At 51.7% G+C, this 17,500-nt stretch overlaps 7 non-coding genes and 3 pseudogenes across 7 annotated transcripts; all 10 read right to left on the bottom strand.

Annotated features, from left to right (window-relative positions):
• Positions 1 to 1,492: 1,492 nt before the first annotated feature.
• On the bottom strand, positions 1,493 to 1,611 carry LOC148150714 (5S ribosomal RNA). Its single transcript, XR_015756262.1, has one exon. It is a non-coding gene; the product is annotated as a 5S ribosomal RNA (ribosomal RNA).
• Positions 1,612 to 3,157: 1,546 nt separating this feature from the next.
• On the bottom strand, positions 3,158 to 3,276 carry LOC148150713 (5S ribosomal RNA). Its single transcript, XR_015756362.1, has one exon. It is a non-coding gene; the product is annotated as a 5S ribosomal RNA (ribosomal RNA).
• Positions 3,277 to 4,822: 1,546 nt separating this feature from the next.
• On the bottom strand, positions 4,823 to 4,931 carry LOC148150712 (5S ribosomal RNA; annotated as a pseudogene).
• A 1,546-nt stretch (positions 4,932 to 6,477) lies between these two features.
• On the bottom strand, positions 6,478 to 6,596 carry LOC148150711 (5S ribosomal RNA). Its single transcript, XR_015756790.1, has one exon. It is a non-coding gene; the product is annotated as a 5S ribosomal RNA (ribosomal RNA).
• Positions 6,597 to 8,142: 1,546 nt separating this feature from the next.
• On the bottom strand, positions 8,143 to 8,261 carry LOC148150710 (5S ribosomal RNA). Its single transcript, XR_015755349.1, has one exon. It is a non-coding gene; the product is annotated as a 5S ribosomal RNA (ribosomal RNA).
• Positions 8,262 to 9,807: 1,546 nt separating this feature from the next.
• On the bottom strand, positions 9,808 to 9,926 carry LOC148150709 (5S ribosomal RNA). The gene has a single exon (XR_015755331.1). It is a non-coding gene; the product is annotated as a 5S ribosomal RNA (ribosomal RNA).
• A 1,546-nt stretch (positions 9,927 to 11,472) lies between these two features.
• LOC148150708 (5S ribosomal RNA) lies at positions 11,473 to 11,581 on the bottom strand (annotated as a pseudogene).
• A 1,546-nt stretch (positions 11,582 to 13,127) lies between these two features.
• On the bottom strand, positions 13,128 to 13,246 carry LOC148150707 (5S ribosomal RNA). Its single transcript, XR_015756713.1, has one exon. It is a non-coding gene; the product is annotated as a 5S ribosomal RNA (ribosomal RNA).
• A 1,546-nt stretch (positions 13,247 to 14,792) lies between these two features.
• On the bottom strand, positions 14,793 to 14,901 carry LOC148150706 (5S ribosomal RNA; annotated as a pseudogene).
• Positions 14,902 to 16,447: 1,546 nt separating this feature from the next.
• On the bottom strand, positions 16,448 to 16,566 carry LOC148150705 (5S ribosomal RNA). The gene has a single exon (XR_015755810.1). It is a non-coding gene; the product is annotated as a 5S ribosomal RNA (ribosomal RNA).
• Positions 16,567 to 17,500: the final 934 nt, after the last annotated feature.

Genomic DNA, 17,500 nt, shown 5'->3' with positions numbered 1-17,500 from the left:
CTTGCTCTTTCTCTTTATCCCCTTTGGCTTTTTTTTCTCTTTTCTCTTTGCTCTTCCTCCTCCGTGCGTGCTTCCCTCCCTCCGTCCCTCCAGCTGCCTTTCAGCCAGCCCTTGCCCACCAGGCTCCTGTAGTCTCCCACATCCCCACACAGGCCAACTGCAAGCCCTCCCCCTGCTTCATAGGGCCGCAGCCTGCATTCTCTCATCCTTCCACACTCCTCCACCCCTCCATTTCGGAATGCCGGGCACTGACCAGTGGGGTACCGCACGGATCAGTACTGGGACCGCAGCTTTTTACAATCTATCTTCAGGATATACAAGATGGTATTAGCAATAACATTCGCAAATTTCATCAGCTGGGTGGCAGGGTGAAATGTGATGAGGATGTTAGGAGATTACAGGGTGACCTGGACAAGTTAGGTGAGTGCTCAGATGCATGGCAGATGCACTTTCACGTGGATAAATGGATCCTTATCCACTTTGGTGGCAAGAACAGGAAGGCAGATTACCACCTAAGTGGAATCAATTTAGGTAAAGGGGCAGTACAGAGAGATCTGGGGGTTCTTGTACACCACTCAATGAAGGTAAGCATGCAGGTACAGCAGGTAGTGAAGAAGGCTAATAGCATGCTGGCCTTCATAACAAGAGGGATTGAGTATAGAAGCAAAGAGGTCCTTCTGCAGCTGTACAGGGCCCTGGTGAGACCACACCTGGTGTACTGTGTGCAGTTCTGGTCTCCAAATTTGAGGAGAGACATTCTGGCTATTGAGGGAATGCAGCGTAGGTTCACGAGGTCAATTCCTGGAATGGCGGGATTACCTTACACTGAAAGACTGGAGCGACTGGGCTTGTGTACCCTTGAGTTTAGAAGACTGAGAGGGGATCTGGTTGAGACATATAAGATGATCAAAGGATTGGACACTCTGGCGGCAGGCAACATGTTTCCGCTGCGGGGTGAGTGCCGAAACAGAGGACACAGCTTAAAAATACGGGGTAGACCATTTAGGACAGAGATGAGGAGAAACTTCTTCACCCAGAGAGTGGTGGCTGTGTGGAATGCTCTGCCCCAGAGGGCAGTGGAGGCCCAGTCTCTGGATTCATTTAAGAAAGAGTTGGATAGAGCTCTCAAGGATAGTGGAATCAAGGGTTATGGAGATAAGGCAGGAACAGGATACTGATTAAGGATGATCAGCCATGATCATATTGAATGGTGGTGCAGGCTGGAAGGGCAGAATGGCCAACTCCTGCACCTATTGTCTATTGTCCGCCTTTCCTGACTGCCACCCGCAGACAGCGTGCAGCCCCAATCCCTTTCTTTCCGCCTTTCTTGCTGATTTTGGCAGCGCTCCGCTCTCCTCCCCTCCGTGTCTCGTGCCTGCAGGAGACTGATGCCAGGCACAGCAGCAGCAGCAGCAAAAATAACCTGCCGCTCCATTGCCTGGCACAAGACAAGTGCAGAGGGGTGACTTGAGCAGCCACTGCTGGCGGAAAAAGCCTACTGCACCTGGTATTCCCAGGCGGTCTCCCATCCAAGTACTAACCAGGCCTGAATCTGCTTAGCTTCCGAGATCAGACGAGATCGGGCGTTTTCAGACTAGTATGGCCGGAGGCGCTGGCCCCTGCCTTTTCTCCCTACTTCAAGGCGTGCTGGCCAGCCACATTTTCTTTCTTGCTCTTTCTCTTTATCCCCTTTGGCTTTTTTTTCTCTTTTCTCTTTGCTCTTCCTCCTCCGTGCGTGCTTCCCTCCCTCCGTCCCTCCAGCTGCCTTTCAGCCAGCCCTTGCCCACCAGGCTCCTGTAGTCTCCCACATCCCCACACAGGCCAACTGCAAGCCCTCCCCCTGCTTCATAGGGCCGCAGCCTGCATTCTCTCATCCTTCCACACTCCTCCACCCCTCCATTTCGGAATGCCGGGCACTGACCAGTGGGGTACCGCACGGATCAGTACTGGGACCGCAGCTTTTTACAATCTATCTTCAGGATATACAAGATGGTATTAGCAATAACATTCGCAAATTTCATCAGCTGGGTGGCAGGGTGAAATGTGATGAGGATGTTAGGAGATTACAGGGTGACCTGGACAAGTTAGGTGAGTGCTCAGATGCATGGCAGATGCACTTTCACGTGGATAAATGGATCCTTATCCACTTTGGTGGCAAGAACAGGAAGGCAGATTACCACCTAAGTGGAATCAATTTAGGTAAAGGGGCAGTACAGAGAGATCTGGGGGTTCTTGTACACCACTCAATGAAGGTAAGCATGCAGGTACAGCAAGTAGTGAAGAAGGCTAATAGCATGCTGGCCTTCATAACAAGAGGGATTGAGTATAGAAGCAAAGAGGTCCTTCTGCAGCTGTACAGGGCCCTGGTGAGACCACACCTGGAGTACTGTGTGCAGTTCTGGTCTCCAAATTTGAGGAGAGACATTCTGGCTATTGAGGGAATGCAGCGTAGGTTCACGAGGTCAATTCCTGGAATGGCGGGATTACCTTACACTGAAAGACTGGAGCGACTGGGCTTGTGTACCCTTGAGTTTAGAAGACTGAGAGGGGATCTGGTTGAGACATATAAGATGATCAAAGGATTGGACACTCTGGCGGCAGGCAACATGTTTCCGCTGCGGGGTGAGTGCCGAAACAGAGGACACAGCTTAAAAATACGGGGTAGACCATTTAGGACAGAGATGAGGAGAAACTTCTTCACCCAGAGAGTGGTGGCTGTGTGGAATGCTCTGCCCCAGAGGGCAGTGGAGGCCCAGTCTCTGGATTCATTTAAGAAAGAGTTGGATAGAGTTCTCAAGGATAGTGGAATCAAGGGTTATGGAGATAAGGCAGGAACAGGATACTGATTAAGGATGATCAGCCATGATCATATTGAATGGTGGTGCAGGCTGGAAGGGCAGAATGGCCAACTCCTGCACCTATTGTCTATTGTCCGCCTTTCCTGACTGCCACCCGCAGACAGCGTGCAGCCCCAATCCCTTTCTTTCCGCCTTTCTTGCTGATTTTGGCAGCGCTCCGCTCTCCTCCCCTCCGTGTCTCGTGCCTGCAGGAGACTGATGCCAGGCACAGCAGCAGCAGCAAAAATAACCTGCCGCTCCATTGCCTGGCACAAGACAAGTGCAGAGGGGTGACTTGAGCAGCCACTGCTGGCGGAAAAAGCCTACGGCACCTGGTATTCCCAGGCGGTCTCCCATCCAAGTACTAACCAGGCCTGAGTCTACTTAGCTTCCGAGATCAGACGAGATCGGGCGTTTTCAGACTAGTATGGCCGTAGGCGCTGGCCCCTGCCTTTTCTCCCTACTTCAAGGCGTGCTGGCCAGCCACATTTTCTTTCTTGCTCTTTCTCTTTATCCCCTTTGGCTTTTTTTTCTCTTTTCTCTTTGCTCTTCCTCCTCCGTGCGTGCTTCCCTCCCTCCGTCCCTCCAGCTGCCTTTCAGCCAGCCCTTGCCCACCAGGCTCCTGTAGTCTCCCACATCCCCACACAGGCCAACTGCAAGCCCTCCCCCTGCTTCATAGGGCCGCAGCCTGCATTCTCTCATCCTTCCACACTCCTCCACCCCTCCATTTCGGAATGCCGGGCACTGACCAGTGGGGTACCGCACGGATCAGTACTGGGACCGCAGCTTTTTACAATCTATCTTCAGGATATACAAGATGGTATTAGCAATAACATTCGCAAATTTCATCAGCTGGGTGGCAGGGTGAAATGTGATGAGGATGTTAGGAGATTACAGGGTGACCTGGACAAGTTAGGTGAGTGCTCAGATGCATGGCAGATGCACTTTCACGTGGATAAATGGATCCTTATCCACTTTGGTGGCAAGAACAGGAAGGCAGATTACCACCTAAGTGGAATCAATTTAGGTAAAGGGGCAGTACAGAGAGATCTGGGGGTTCTTGTACACCACTCAATGAAGGTAAGCATGCAGGTACAGCAAGTAGTGAAGAAGGCTAATAGCATGCTGGCCTTCATAACAAGAGGGATTGAGTATAGAAGCAAAGAGGTCCTTCTGCAGCTGTACAGGGCCCTGGTGAGACCACACCTGGAGTACTGTGTGCAGTTCTGGTCTCCAAATTTGAGGAGAGACATTCTGGCTATTGAGGGAATGCAGCGTAGGTTCACGAGGTCAATTCCTGGAATGGCGGGATTACCTTACACTGAAAGACTGGAGCGACTGGGCTTGTGTACCCTTGAGTTTAGAAGACTGAGAGGGGATCTGGTTGAGACATATAAGATGATCAAAGGATTGGACACTCTGGCGGCAGGCAACATGTTTCCGCTGCGGGGTGAGTGCCGAAACAGAGGACACAGCTTAAAAATACGGGGTAGACCATTTAGGACAGAGATGAGGAGAAACTTCTTCACCCAGAGAGTGGTGGCTGTGTGGAATGCTCTGCCCCAGAGGGCAGTGGAGGCCCAGTCTCTGGATTCATTTAAGAAAGAGTTGGATAGAGTTCTCAAGGATAGTGGAATCAAGGGTTATGGAGATAAGGCAGGAACAGGATACTGATTAAGGATGATCAGCCATGATCATATTGAATGGTGGTGCAGGCTGGAAGGGCAGAATGGCCAACTCCTGCACCTATTGTCTATTGTCCGCCTTTCCTGACTGCCACCCGCAGACAGCGTGCAGCCCCAATCCCTTTCTTTCCGCCTTTCTTGCTGATTTTGGCAGCGCTCCGCTCTCCTCCCCTCCGTGTCTCGTGCCTGCAGGAGACTGATGCCAGGCACAGCAGCAGCAGCAAAAATAACCTGCCGCTCCATTGCCTGGCACAAGACAAGTGCAGAGGGGTGACTTGAGCAGCCACTGCTGGCGGAAAGAGCCTACTGCACCTGGTATTCCCAGGCGGTCTCCCATCCAAGTACTAACCAGGCCTGAGTCTACTTAGCTTCCGAGATCAGACGTTTTCAGACTAGTATGGCCGTAGGCGCTGGCCCCTGCCTTTTCTCCCTACTTCAAGGCGTGCTGGCCAGCCACATTTTCTTTCTTGCTCTTTCTCTTTATCCCCTTTGGCTTTTTTTTCTCTTTTCTCTTTGCTCTTCCTCCTCCGTGCGTGCTTCCCTCCCTCCGTCCCTCCAGCTGCCTTTCAGCCAGCCCTTGCCCACCAGGCTCCTGTAGTCTCCCACATCCCCACACAGGCCAACTGCAAGCCCTCCCCCTGCTTCATAGGGCCGCAGCCTGCATTCTCTCATCCTTCCACACTCCTCCACCCCTCCATTTCGGAATGCCGGGCACTGACCAGTGGGGTACCGCACGGATCAGTACTGGGACCGCAGCTTTTTACAATCTATCTTCAGGATATACAAGATGGTATTAGCAATAACATTCGCAAATTTCATCAGCTGGGTGGCAGGGTGAAATGTGATGAGGATGTTAGGAGATTACAGGGTGACCTGGACAAGTTAGGTGAGTGCTCAGATGCATGGCAGATGCACTTTCACGTGGATAAATGGATCCTTATCCACTTTGGTGGCAAGAACAGGAAGGCAGATTACCACCTAAGTGGAATCAATTTAGGTAAAGGGGCAGTACAGAGAGATCTGGGGGTTCTTGTACACCACTCAATGAAGGTAAGCATGCAGGTACAGCAGGTAGTGAAGAAGGCTAATAGCATGCTGGCCTTCATAACAAGAGGGATTGAGTATAGAAGCAAAGAGGTCCTTCTGCAGCTGTACAGGGCCCTGGTGAGACCACACCTGGAGTACTGTGTGCAGTTCTGGTCTCCAAATTTGAGGAGAGACATTCTGGCTATTGAGGGAATGCAGCGTAGGTTCACGAGGTCAATTCCTGGAATGGCGGGATTACCTTACACTGAAAGACTGGAGCGACTGGGCTTGTGTACCCTTGAGTTTAGAAGACTGAGAGGGGATCTGGTTGAGACATATAAGATGATCAAAGGATTGGACACTCTGGCGGCAGGCAACATGTTTCCGCTGCGGGGTGAGTGCCGAAACAGAGGACACAGCTTAAAAATACGGGGTAGACCATTTAGGACAGAGATGAGGAGAAACTTCTTCACCCAGAGAGTGGTGGCTGTGTGGAATGCTCTGCCCCAGAGGGCAGTGGAGGCCCAGTCTCTGGATTCATTTAAGAAAGAGTTGGATAGAGCTCTCAAGGATAGTGGAATCAAGGGTTATGGAGATAAGGCAGGAACAGGATACTGATTAAGGATGATCAGCCATGATCATATTGAATGGTGGTGCAGGCTGGAAGGGCAGAATGGCCAACTCCTGCACCTATTGTCTATTGTCCGCCTTTCCTGACTGCCACCCGCAGACAGCGTGCAGCCCCAATCCCTTTCTTTCCGCCTTTCTTGCTGATTTTGGCAGCGCTCCGCTCTCCTCCCCTCCATGTCTCGTGCCTGCAGGAGACTGATGCCAGGCACAGCAGCAGCAGCAAAAATAACCTGCCGCTCCATTGCCTGGCACAAGACAAGTGCAGAGGGGTGACTTGAGCAGCCACTGCTGGCGGAAAAAGCCTACTGCACCTGGTATTCCCAGGCGGTCTACCATCCAAGTACTAACCAGGCCTGAGTCTGCTTAGCTTCCGAGATCAGACGAGATCGGGCGTTTTCAGACTAGTATGGCCGTAGGCGCTGGCCCCTGCCTTTTCTCCCTACTTCAAGGCGTGCTGGCCAGCCACATTTTCTTTCTTGCTCTTTCTCTTTATCCCCTTTGGCTTTTTTTTCTCTTTTCTCTTTGCTCTTCCTCCTCCGTGCGTGCTTCCCTCCCTCCGTCCCTCCAGCTGCCTTTCAGCCAGCCCTTGCCCACCAGGCTCCTGTAGTCTCCCACATCCCCACACAGGCCAACTGCAAGCCCTCCCCCTGCTTCATAGGGCCGCAGCCTGCATTCTCTCATCCTTCCACACTCCTCCACCCCTCCATTTCGGAATGCCGGGCACTGACCAGTGGGGTACCGCACGGATCAGTACTGGGACCGCAGCTTTTTACAATCTATCTTCAGGATATACAAGATGGTATTAGCAATAACATTCGCAAATTTCATCAGCTGGGTGGCAGGGTGAAATGTGATGAGGATGTTAGGAGATTACAGGGTGACCTGGACAAGTTAGGTGAGTGCTCAGATGCATGGCAGATGCACTTTCACGTGGATAAATGGATCCTTATCCACTTTGGTGGCAAGAACAGGAAGGCAGATTACCACCTAAGTGGAATCAATTTAGGTAAAGGGGCAGTACAGAGAGATCTGGGGGTTCTTGTACACCACTCAATGAAGGTAAGCATGCAGGTACAGCAGGTAGTGAAGAAGGCTAATAGCATGCTGGCCTTCATAACAAGAGGGATTGAGTATAGAAGCAAAGAGGTCCTTCTGCAGCTGTACAGGGCCCTGGTGAGACCACACCTGGAGTACTGTGTGCAGTTCTGGTCTCCAAATTTGAGGAGAGACATTCTGGCTATTGAGGGAATGCAGCGTAGGTTCACGAGGTCAATTCCTGGAATGGCGGGATTACCTTACACTGAAAGACTGGAGCGACTGGGCTTGTGTACCCTTGAGTTTAGAAGACTGAGAGGGGATCTGGTTGAGACATATAAGATGATCAAAGGATTGGACACTCTGGCGGCAGGCAACATGTTTCCGCTGCGGGGTGAGTGCCGAAACAGAGGACACAGCTTAAAAATACGGGGTAGACCATTTAGGACAGAGATGAGGAGAAACTTCTTCACCCAGAGAGTGGTGGCTGTGTGGAATGCTCTGCCCCAGAGGGCAGTGGAGGCCCAGTCTCTGGATTCATTTAAGAAAGAGTTGGATAGAGCTCTCAAGGATAGTGGAATCAAGGGTTATGGAGATAAGGCAGGAACAGGATACTGATTAAGGATGATCAGCCATGATCATATTGAATGGTGGTGCAGGCTGGAAGGGCAGAATGGCCAACTCCTGCACCTATTGTCTATTGTCCGCCTTTCCTGACTGCCACCCGCAGACAGCGTGCAGCCCCAATCCCTTTCTTTCCGCCTTTCTTGCTGATTTTGGCAGCGCTCCGCTCTCCTCCCCTCCGTGTCTCGTGCCTGCAGGAGACTGATGCCAGGCACAGCAGCAGCAGCAAAAATAACCTGCCGCTCCATTGCCTGGCACAAGACAAGTGCAGAGGGGTGACTTGAGCAGCCACTGCTGGCGGAAAAAGCCTACTGCACCTGGTATTCCCAGGCGGTCTCCCATCCAAGTACTAACCAGGCCTGAGTCTGCTTAGCTTCCGAGATCAGACGAGATCGGGCGTTTTCAGACTAGTATGGCCGTAGGCGCTGGCCCCTGCCTTTTCTCCCTACTTCAAGGCGTGCTGGCCAGCCACATTTTCTTTCTTGCTCTTTCTCTTTATCCCCTTTGGCTTTTTTTTCTCTTTTCTCTTTGCTCTTCCTCCTCCGTGCGTGCTTCCCTCCCTCCGTCCCTCCAGCTGCCTTTCAGCCAGCCCTTGCCCACCAGGCTCCTGTAGTCTCCCACATCCCCACACAGGCCAACTGCAAGCCCTCCCCCTGCTTCATAGGGCCGCAGCCTGCATTCTCTCATCCTTCCACACTCCTCCACCCCTCCATTTCGGAATGCCAGGCACTGACCAGTGGGGTACCGCACCGATCAGTACTGGGACCGCAGCTTTTTACAATCTATCTTCAGGATATACAAGATGGTATTAGCAATAACATTCGCAAATTTCATCAGCTGGGTGGCAGGGTGAAATGTGATGAGGATGTTAGGAGATTACAGGGTGACCTGGACAAGTTAGGTGAGTGCTCAGATGCATGGCAGATGCACTTTCACGTGGATAAATGGATCCTTATCCACTTTGGTGGCAAGAACAGGAAGGCAGATTACCACCTAAGTGGAATCAATTTAGGTAAAGGGGCAGTACAGAGAGATCTGGGGGTTCTTGTACACCACTCAATGAAGGTAAGCATGCAGGTACAGCAGGTAGTGAAGAAGGCTAATAGCATGCTGGCCTTCATAACAAGAGGGATTGAGTATAGAAGCAAAGAGGTCCTTCTGCAGCTGTACAGGGCCCTGGTGAGACCACACCTGGAGTACTGTGTGCAGTTCTGGTCTCCAAATTTGAGGAGAGACATTCTGGCTATTGAGGGAATGCAGCGTAGGTTCACGAGGTCAATTCCTGGAATGGCGGGATTACCTTACACTGAAAGACTGGAGCGACTGGGCTTGTGTACCCTTGAGGTTAGAAGACTGAGAGGGGATCTGGTTGAGACATATAAGATGATCAAAGGATTGGACACTCTGGCGGCAGGCAACATGTTTCCGCTGCGGGGTGAGTGCCGAAACAGAGGACACAGCTTAAAAATACGGGGTAGACCATTTAGGACAGAGATGAGGAGAAACTTCTTCACCCAGAGAGTGGTGGCTGTGTGGAATGCTCTGCCCCAGAGGGCAGTGGAGGCCCAGTCTCTGGATTCATTTAAGAAAGAGTTGGATAGAGCTCTTAAGGATAGTGGAATCAAGGGTTATGGAGATAAGGCAGGAACAGGATACTGATTAAGGATGATCAGCCATGATCATATTGAATGGTGGTGCAGGCTGGAAGGGCAGAATGGCCAACTCCTGCACCTATTGTCTATTGTCCGCCTTTCCTGACTGCCACCCGCAGACAGCGTGCAGCCCCAATCCCTTTCTTTCCGCCTTTCTTGCTGATTTTGGCAGCGCTCCGCTCTCCTCCCCTCCGTGTCTCGTGCCTGCAGGAGACTGATGCCAGGCACAGCAGCAGCAGCAAAAATAACCTGCCCCTCCATTGCCTGGCACAAGACAAGTGCAGAGGGGTGACTTGAGCAGCCACTGCTGGCGGAAAAAGCCTACTGCACCTGGTATTCCCAGGCGGTCTCCCATCCAAGTACTAACCAGGCCTGAGTCTGCTTAGCTTCCGAGATCAGACGAGATCGGGCGTTTTCAGACTAGTATGGCCGTAGGCGCTGGCCCCTGCCTTTTCTCCCTACTTCAAGGCGTGCTGGCCAGCCACATTTTCTTTCTTGCTCTTTCTCTTTATCCCCTTTGGCTTTTTTTTCTCTTTTCTCTTTGCTCTTCCTCCTCCGTGCGTGCTTCCCTCCCTCCGTCCCTCCAGCTGCCTTTCAGCCAGCCCTTGCCCACCAGGCTCCTGTAGTCTCCCACATCCCCACACAGGCCAACTGCAAGCCCTCCCCCTGCTTCATAGGGCCGCAGCCTGCATTCTCTCATCCTTCCACACTCCTCCACCCCTCCATTTCGGAATGCCAGGCACTGACCAGTGGGGTACCGCACCGATCAGTACTGGGACCGCAGCTTTTTACAATCTATCTTCAGGATATACAAGATGGTATTAGCAATAACATTCGCAAATTTCATCAGCTGGGTGGCAGGGTGAAATGTGATGAGGATCTTAGGAGATTACAGGGTGACCTGGACAAGTTAGGTGAGTGCTCAGATGCATGGCAGATGCACTTTCACGTGGATAAATGGATCCTTATCCACTTTGGTGGCAAGAACAGGAAGGCAGATTACCACCTAAGTGGAATCAATTTAGGTAAAGGGGCAGTACAGAGAGATCTGGGGGTTCTTGTACACCACTCAATGAAGGTAAGCATGCAGGTACAGCAGGTAGTGAAGAAGGCTAATAGCATGCTGGCCTTCATAACAAGAGGGATTGAGTATAGAAGCAAAGAGGTCCTTCTGCAGCTGTACAGGGCCCTGGTGAGACCACACCTGGAGTACTGTGTGCAGTTCTGGTCTCCAAATTTGAGGAGAGACATTCTGGCTATTGAGGGAATGCAGCGTAGGTTCACGAGGTCAATTCCTGGAATGGCGGGATTACCTTACACTGAAAGACTGGAGCGACTGGGCTTGTGTACCCTTGAGTTTAGAAGACTGAGAGGGGATCTGGTTGAGACATATAAGATGATCAAAGGATTGGACACTCTGGCGGCAGGCAACATGTTTCCGCTGCGGGGTGAGTGCCGAAACAGAGGACACAGCTTAAAAATACGGGGTAGACCATTTAGGACAGAGATGAGGAGAAACTTCTTCACCCAGAGAGTGGTGGCTGTGTGGAATGCTCTGCCCCAGAGGGCAGTGGAGGCCCAGTCTCTGGATTCATTTAAGAAAGAGTTGGATAGAGCTCTCAAGGATAGTGGAATCAAGGGTTATGGAGATAAGGCAGGAACAGGATACTGATTAAGGATGATCAGCCATGATCATATTGAATGGTGGTGCAGGCTGGAAGGGCAGAATGGCCAACTCCTGCACCTATTGTCTATTGTCCGCCTTTCCTGACTGCCACCCGCAGACAGCGTGCAGCCCCAATCCCTTTCTTTCCGCCTTTCTTGCTGATTTTGGCAGCGCTCCGCTCTCCTCCCCTCCGTGTCTCGTGCCTGCAGGAGACTGATGCCAGGCACAGCAGCAGCAGCAAAAATAACCTGCCGCTCCATTGCCTGGCACAAGACAAGTGCAGAGGGGTGACTTGAGCAGCCACTGCTGGCGGAAAAAGCCTACTGCACCTGGTATTCCCAGGCGGTCTCCCATCCAAGTACTAACCAGGCCTGAGTCTACTTAGCTTCCGAGATCAGACGATTTCAGACTAGTATGGCCGTAGGCGCTGGCCCCTGCCTTTTCTCCCTACTTCAAGGCGTGCTGGCCAGCCACATTTTCTTTCTTGCTCTTTCTCTTTATCCCCTTTGGCTTTTTTTTCTCTTTTCTCTTTGCTCTTCCTCCTCCGTGCGTGCTTCCCTCCCTCCGTCCCTCCAGCTGCCTTTCAGCCAGCCCTTGCCCACCAGGCTCCTGTAGTCTCCCACATCCCCACACAGGCCAACTGCAAGCCCTCCCCCTGCTTCATAGGGCCGCAGCCTGCATTCTCTCATCCTTCCACACTCCTCCACCCCTCCATTTCGGAATGCCGGGCACTGACCAGTGGGGTACCGCACGGATCAGTACTGGGACCGCAGCTTTTTACAATCTATCTTCAGGATATACAAGATGGTATTAGCAATAACATTCGCAAATTTCATCAGCTGGGTGGCAGGGTGAAATGTGATGAGGATGTTAGGAGATTACAGGGTGACCTGGACAAGTTAGGTGAGTGCTCAGATGCATGGCAGATGCACTTTCACGTGGATAAATGGATCCTTATCCACTTTGGTGGCAAGAACAGGAAGGCAGATTACCACCTAAGTGGAATCAATTTAGGTAAAGGGGCAGTACAGAGAGATCTGGGGGTTCTTGTACACCACTCAATGAAGGTAAGCATGCAGGTACAGCAGGTAGTGAAGAAGGCTAATAGCATGCTGGCCTTCATAACAAGAGGGATTGAGTATAGAAGCAAAGAGGTCCTTCTGCAGCTGTACAGGGCCCTGGTGAGACCACACCTGGAGTACTGTGTGCAGTTCTGGTCTCCAAATTTGAGGAGAGACATTCTGGCTATTGAGGGAATGCAGCGTAGGTTCACGAGGTCAATTCCTGGAATGGCGGGATTACCTTACACTGAAAGACTGGAGCGACTGGGCTTGTGTACCCTTGAGTTTAGAAGACTGAGAGGGGATCTGGTTGAGACATATAAGATGATCAAAGGATTGGACACTCTGGCGGCAGGCAACATGTTTCCGCTGCGGGGTGAGTGCCGAAACAGAGGACACAGCTTAAAAATACGGGGTAGACCATTTAGGACAGAGATGAGGAGAAACTTCTTCACCCAGAGAGTGGTGGCTGTGTGGAATGCTCTGCCCCAGAGGGCAGTGGAGGCCCAGTCTCTGGATTCATTTAAGAAAGAGTTGGATAGAGCTCTCAAGGATAGTGGAATCAAGGGTTATGGAGATAAGGCAGGAACAGGATACTGATTAAGGATGATCAGCCATGATCATATTGAATGGTGGTGCAGGCTGGAAGGGCAGAATGGCCAACTCCTGCACCTATTGTCTATTGTCCGCCTTTCCTGACTGCCACCCGCAGACAGCGTGCAGCCCCAATCCCTTTCTTTCCGCCTTTCTTGCTGATTTTGGCAGCGCTCCGCTCTCCTCCCCTCCGTGTCTCGTGCCTGCAGGAGACTGATGCCAGGCACAGCAGCAGCAGCAAAAATAACCTGCCGCTCCATTGCCTGGCACAAGACAAGTGCAGAGGGGTGACTTGAGCAGCCACTGCTGGCGGAAAAAGCCTACTGCACCTGGCATTCCCAGGCGGTCTCCCATCCAAGTACTAACCAGGCCTGAGTCTGCTTAGCTTCCGAGATCAGACGAGATCGGGCGTTTTCAGACTAGTATGGCCGTAGGCGCTGGCCCCTGCCTTTTCTCCCTACTTCAAGGCGTGCTGGCCAGCCACATTTTCTTTCTTGCTCTTTCTCTTTATCCCCTTTGGCTTTTTTTTCTCTTTTCTCTTTGCTCTTCCTCCTCCGTGCGTGCTTCCCTCCCTCCGTCCCTCCAGCTGCCTTTCAGCCAGCCCTTGCCCACCAGGCTCCTGTAGTCTCCCACATCCCCACACAGGCCAACTGCAAGCCCTCCCCCTGCTTCATAGGGCCGCAGCCTGCATTCTCTCATCCTTCCACACTCCTCCACCCCTCCATTTCGGAATGCCAGGCACTGACCAGTGGGGTACCGCACGGATCAGTACTGGGACCGCAGCTTTTTACAATCTATCTTCAGGATATACAAGATGGTATTAGCAATAACATTCGCAAATTTCATCAGCTGGGTGGCAGGGTGAAATGTGATGAGGATCTTAGGAGATTACAGGGTGACCTGGACAAGTTAGGTGAGTGCTCAGATGCATGGCAGATGCACTTTCACGTGGATAAATGGATCCTTATCCACTTTGGTGGCAAGAACAGGAAGGCAGATTACCACCTAAGTGGAATCAATTTAGGTAAAGGGGCAGTACAGAGAGATCTGGGGGTTCTTGTACACCACTCAATGAAGGTAAGCATGCAGGTACAGCAGGTAGTGAAGAAGGCTAATAGCATGCTGGCCTTCATAACAAGAGGGATTGAGTATAGAAGCAAAGAGGTCCTTCTGCAGCTGTACAGGGCCCTGGTGAGACCACACCTGGAGTACTGTGTGCAGTTCTGGTCTCCAAATTTGAGGAGAGACATTCTGGCTATTGAGGGAATGCAGCGTAGGTTCACGAGGTCAATTCCTGGAATGGCGGGATTACCTTACACTGAAAGACTGGAGCGACTGGGCTTGTGTACCCTTGAGTTTAGAAGACTGAGAGGGGATCTGGTTGAGACATATAAGATGATCAAAGGATTGGACACTCTGGCGGCAGGCAACATGTTTCCGCTGCGGGGTGAGTGCCGAAACAGAGGACACAGCTTAAAAATACGGGGTAGACCATTTAGGACAGAGATGAGGAGAAACTTCTTCACCCAGAGAGTGGTGGCTGTGTGGAATGCTCTGCCCCAGAGGGCAGTGGAGGCCCAGTCTCTGGATTCATTTAAGAAAGAGTTGGATAGAGCTCTCAAGGATAGTGGAATCAAGGGTTATGGAGATAAGGCAGGAACAGGATACTGATTAAGGATGATCAGCCATGATCATATTGAATGGTGGTGCAGGCTGGAAGGGCAGAATGGCCAACTCCTGCACCTATTGTCTATTGTCCGCCTTTCCTGACTGCCACCCGCAGACAGCGTGCAGCCCCAATCCCTTTCTTTCCGCCTTTCTTGCTGATTTTGGCAGCGCTCCGCTCTCCTCCCCTCCGTGTCTCGTGCCTGCAGGAGACTGATGCCAGGCACAGCAGCAGCAGCAAAAATAACCTGCCGCTCCATTGCCTGGCACAAGACAAGTGCAGAGGGGTGACTTGAGCAGCCACTGCTGGCGGAAAAAGCCTACTGCACCTGGTATTCCCAGGCGGTCTCCCATCCAAGTACTAACCAGGCCTGAGTCTACTTAGCTTCCGAGATCAGACGATTTCAGACTAGTATGGCCGTAGGCGCTGGCCCCTGCCTTTTCTCCCTACTTCAAGGCGTGCTGGCCAGCCACATTTTCTTTCTTGCTCTTTCTCTTTATCCCCTTTGGCTTTTTTTTCTCTTTTCTCTTTGCTCTTCCTCCTCCGTGCGTGCTTCCCTCCCTCCGTCCCTCCAGCTGCCTTTCAGCCAGCCCTTGCCCACCAGGCTCCTGTAGTCTCCCACATCCCCACACAGGCCAACTGCAAGCCCTCCCCCTGCTTCATAGGGCCGCAGCCTGCATTCTCTCATCCTTCCACACTCCTCCACCCCTCCATTTCGGAATGCCGGGCACTGACCAGTGGGGTACCGCACCGATCAGTACTGGGACCGCAGCTTTTTACAATCTATCTTCAGGATATACAAGATGGTATTAGCAATAACATTCGCAAATTTCATCAGCTGGGTGGCAGGGTGAAATGTGATGAGGATGTTAGGAGATTACAGGGTGACCTGGACAAGTTAGGTGAGTGCTCAGATGCATGGCAGATGCACTTTCACGTGGATAAATGGATCCTTATCCACTTTGGTGGCAAGAACAGGAAGGCAGATTACCACCTAAGTGGAATCAATTTAGGTAAAGGGGCAGTACAGAGAGATCTGGGGGTTCTTGTACACCACTCAATGAAGGTAAGCATGCAGGTACAGCAGGTAGTGAAGAAGGCTAATAGCATGCTGGCCTTCATAACAAGAGGGATTGAGTATAGAAGCAAAGAGGTCCTTCTGCAGCTGTACAGGGCCCTGGTGAGACCACACCTGGAGTACTGTGTGCAGTTCTGGTCTCCAAATTTGAGGAGAGACATTCTGGCTATTGAGGGAATGCAGCGTAGGTTCACGAGGTCAATTCCTGGAATGGCGGGATTACCTTACACTGAAAGACTGGAGCGACTGGGCTTGTGTACCCTTGAGTTTAGAAGACTGAGAGGGGATCTGGTTGAGACATATAAGATGATCAAAGGATTGGACACTCTGGCGGCAGGCAACATGTTTCCGCTGCGGGGTGAGTGCCGAAACAGAGGACACAGCTTAAAAATACGGGGTAGACCATTTAGGACAGAGATGAGGAGAAACTTCTTCACCCAGAGAGTGGTGGCTGTGTGGAATGCTCTGCCCCAGAGGGCAGTGGAGGCCCAGTCTCTGGATTCATTTAAGAAAGAGTTGGATAGAGCTCTCAAGGATAGTGGAATCAAGGGTTATGGAGATAAGGCAGGAACAGGATACTGATTAAGGATGATCAGCCATGATCATATTGAATGGTGGTGCAGGCTGGAAGGGCAGAATGGCCAACTCCTGCACCTATTGTCTATTGTCCGCCTTTCCTGACTGCCACCCGCAGACAGCGTGCAGCCCCAATCCCTTTCTTTCCGCCTTTCTTGCTGATTTTGGCAGCGCTCCGCTCTCCTCCCCTCCGTGTCTCGTGCCTGCAGGAGACTGATGCCAGGCACAGCAGCAGCAGCAAAAATAACCTGCCGCTCCATTGCCTGGCACAAGACAAGTGCAGAGGGGTGACTTGAGCAGCCACTGCTGGCGGAAAAAGCCTACTGCACCTGGCATTCCCAGGCGGTCTCCCATCCAAGTACTAACCAGGCCTGAGTCTGCTTAGCTTCCGAGATCAGACGAGATCGGGCGTTTTCAGACTAGTATGGCCGTAGGTGCTGGCCCCTGCCTTTTCTCCCTACTTCAAGGCGTGCTGGCCAGCCACATTTTCTTTCTTGCTCTTTCTCTTTATCCCCTTTGGCTTTTTTTTCTCTTTTCTCTTTGCTCTTCCTCCTCCGTGCGTGCTTCCCTCCCTCCGTCCCTCCAGCTGCCTTTCAGCCAGCCCTTGCCCACCAGGCTCCTGTAGTCTCCCACATCCCCACACAGGCCAACTGCAAGCCCTCCCCCTGCTTCATAGGGCCGCAGCCTGCATTCTCTCATCCTTCCACACTCCTCCACCCCTCCATTTCGGAATGCCGGGCACTGACCAGTGGGGTACCGCACCGATCAGTACTGGGACCGCAGCTTTTTACAATCTATCTTCAGGATATACAAGATGGTATTAGCAATAACATTCGCAAATTTCATCAGCTGGGTGGCAGGGTGAAATGTGATGAGGATGTTAGGAGATTACAGGGTGACCTGGACAAGTTAGGTGAGTGCTCAGATGCATGGCAGATGCACTTTCACGTGGATAAATGGATCCTTATCCACTTTGGTGGCAAGAACAGGAAGGCAGATTACCACCTAAGTGGAATCAATTTAGGTAAAGGGGCAGTACACCACTCAATGAAGGTAAGCATGCAGGTACAGCAGGTAGTGAAGAAGGCTAATAGCATGCTGGCCTTCATAACAAGAGGGATTGAGTATAGAAGCAAAGAGGTCCTTCTGCAGCTGTACAGGGCCCTGGTGAGACCACACCTGGAGTACTGTGTGCAGTTCTGGTCTCCAAATTTGAGGAGAGACATTCTGGCTATTGAGGGAATGCAGCGTAGGTTCACGAGGTCAATTCCTGGAATGGCGGGATTACCTTACACTGAAAGACTGGAGCGACTGGGCTTGTGTACCCTTGAGTTTAGAAGACTGAGAGGGGATCTGGTTGAGACATATAA

The sequence above is a fragment of the Chiloscyllium plagiosum genome, unplaced genomic scaffold, assembly GCF_037043375.1.
Source record: "Chiloscyllium plagiosum isolate Xiang-an unplaced genomic scaffold, Cpla_swu_hap1 HiC_scaffold_3, whole genome shotgun sequence".
NCBI classification, from domain to species: Eukaryota; Metazoa; Chordata; class Chondrichthyes; order Orectolobiformes; family Hemiscylliidae; genus Chiloscyllium; species Chiloscyllium plagiosum.
Note: the sequence above shows the minus strand (reverse complement) of the source record. Positions and strands in the feature narration are given on the sequence as shown.